The sequence below is a fragment of the Ursus americanus genome, chromosome 25 (genome assembly GCF_024610735.1).
Source record: "Ursus americanus isolate L20-20 chromosome 25, mUrsAme1.1.p, whole genome shotgun sequence".
Classification (NCBI taxonomy): domain Eukaryota; kingdom Metazoa; phylum Chordata; class Mammalia; order Carnivora; family Ursidae; genus Ursus; species Ursus americanus.
The window spans coordinates 41,456,745-41,459,419 of NC_142151.1; positions in this window are offsets into that span (position 1 = coordinate 41,456,745).

Sequence of the window (2,675 nt, forward strand, 5' to 3'; positions counted from 1 at the left end):
AATTTATTCCTCCCGCGCTATCCCTCTACGCTGCGACGCACGTATCAGCGCCACGGGGTGGAGGGGGCGGGGCCAGAACCAGGCATGCGCATACTTATGAAAAGACGCCAAAGGTAGCCATTTTGACTAAGGTCAGCAGATGGGCGGGGGCGTTGTTTGTTTTTAGGGTCCCCCGCCCCAGATCCCTTTTCTGAAGCCGTTCAGGATACCATGTTGACTAAGGGCAAGTGATACTTGAATGCAGATCATGCCTGGCCTTGCAGTTTCCCCCAGGCAAGAAAATAGGGCTTTGGGAAATTCTCGACTGAACAGTGTCAGGTCCTGCTGTTAAACAGAAAGAATTCCAGAAGGAGATAGAATAGTCATTTGTAACCATATTTATTGAGCTATATAATGCCTTCATTTATTGATACATTCATCCAGGTTTTCACTTGACACACATTTATTGAGTGCAAGCGTAACAGGGGCTCTACAAAGTATCAGAAAAATGAAGATGAGGGGCGCCTGCGTGGCTCCGTTGGTTTTAGACTTCTGCCATCAGCTCAGGTCATGATCCTGGGTCCTGGGATCCAGCCCCACGTGGGGCTCCCTGCTCAGTGGGGAGTGTGGATTTTCCTTCTCCCTCTGCCCTTCCCCCCCTGGTCGTGCGCGCGTGCGAGCGCTCTCTCTCTCTAATAAATAAATAAAATCTTAAGAAAAAAAAAAGATGATATGATCTCTGCTTTCCAGTAGCCAAGAATGGAAGAGACAGCCCGGGGGCGGGGGGGATGCAAAGTGAAAGTGCTATAATTCCGTTTAGTAAGTGTCCACTTAGAACTTGGCATTGTGCTAAGCACGGAGCTTTCTACTTTTTCATGCAGACTCACAGTGAGAAATACATTTTACATTACAACCAAATATCACAGAATTCTGCTCATCCTTACTACAATGTAATGTACTCTGAACTTCTCTATTCTCCCCCACCCCCACATTCATGTTGGTTGTCTCTATGTCATTGGATTCATTACTCAATAATGAGTGGCTACCCGCAATTTGAAAAAATACTGGCTAACGCATACAAGAAGCAGTGTGGTCTAAAGGAAAGGTCACAGCTTTTATAACCAGAAAACTTGACTCCATTTAAACATTTTAAACAAATACCGTTGGAGCCCTTCTGTGCAGCAGGCATACCACTGAACCAGTTGCATTATCACTTTGTAACCCTTCTGTACTTCATGTTCACCAACTATAGAACAGAAACAATAGTACTATCCCTATCTCACAGTTTAGTCCCAGACCAAACAAAAGCGTATGTGGAAAGCTATCAAAGTTTACACTTTGTAAGCTGTAATACAGATTGTTAATAATATTATTAGGGAAGATATGATGAAAGTAAATATTGACTGTACAGGTATTATCCCACTTAATCCTCCCCACAACCCTTTAAGATCAGGAGCATTCATTGATTGCATTAGTCTGTGGCTTTAGATACCTACCATACGGTAAGTATGAGGACACAGTATGTGTAAAGTGCTTTGGAAGTACGGACGAGGAAGCAGTTAATCCTATCTGGGGAGTGGGAGTGTTAGTAAAGCTTACAGAGACTTGATGTCTGAGCTAGGACTTGAAATGTGAATAGGAATTTACCAGACAGAAGGGGGTGGCACATTCCTAGCAATGGGAGGATCCTGTGACCTCTCAGGAATGAGTCATGTGTATATTTAATAAATACACAAGCAAACAATTTATGAATGTTTAGGGCTGTGAAGGAACATTTACCTCAACACTCAGGTGACACTGGGGGTTCAGTGACTGGGATGTCTTCTTAGGCAGCTCTGGCTTGAGGAAGGGAAGAAGCAGCTAGCAAAATATGTAGAGACCAGACTAGAAAGGAATTGGACTTTGTCCTGTAATAGACACAATGACAAGACAATGGGGTTCAGACTGACTTTGACTAGGTTTGCATTTTATGTGGGTCATATGCTCGGCTGGCATGGAGGATTGTCTGGAGAGGGAAAAATCTGAAAGTAGAAAGGCTCTTCCTGTGTCGTTAGGGAAAAAAAGACAAGAGCCAAATTAGGCCAGTGGCAGGAGGGATGGAAAGGAGGGGACAATGGGAAAGATATTCATGAAATGAAGTGCATTTATTAAACGATTGGACCTAATGATTGGAAAAAGAGAAGAGGGTGTAAAATGACTCAGCTTTCTCCCTCTCCCTGTCACCTCTTGTCCAGTTACTGAGCGCAACTCTTAAGTATCTCCTGTGTGCACACTTCTCTCCTTCCTACCGTCACCACCCTAGTCCAGTTCAGTAGTCCTAACCACCAATGAAATTGTTTACCCCTCTCTTGCATTCTTCACACCCGAGTGATCTTTTAAAAATGCAACTCTAATCATGTCTCTGTCTTGTTTAAAATCATTAATGATTTCAACTTCCTCCTTTGTAAAGACCAAAATCCCTACCAAGGCTCCCCTAACCTGGCCTGGCTTGCCCCTGGAACTGCACTTGCTGACCCTTCTAGCATTTATTTGCACTTCCTCCTCCCCACCCTCATTGCCTTTTCACCTGGCTAAGTTCTACTCACCCTCCTTCCAGGGCAGCTTAAGAGTTTTCTGCCTGTTTCAGAGGTCTCTGGAGCCATGCCTTTGTTAGAAGCTCCCCCAGCACCCTGTCCCCCGCCCGTTCACACGTCACC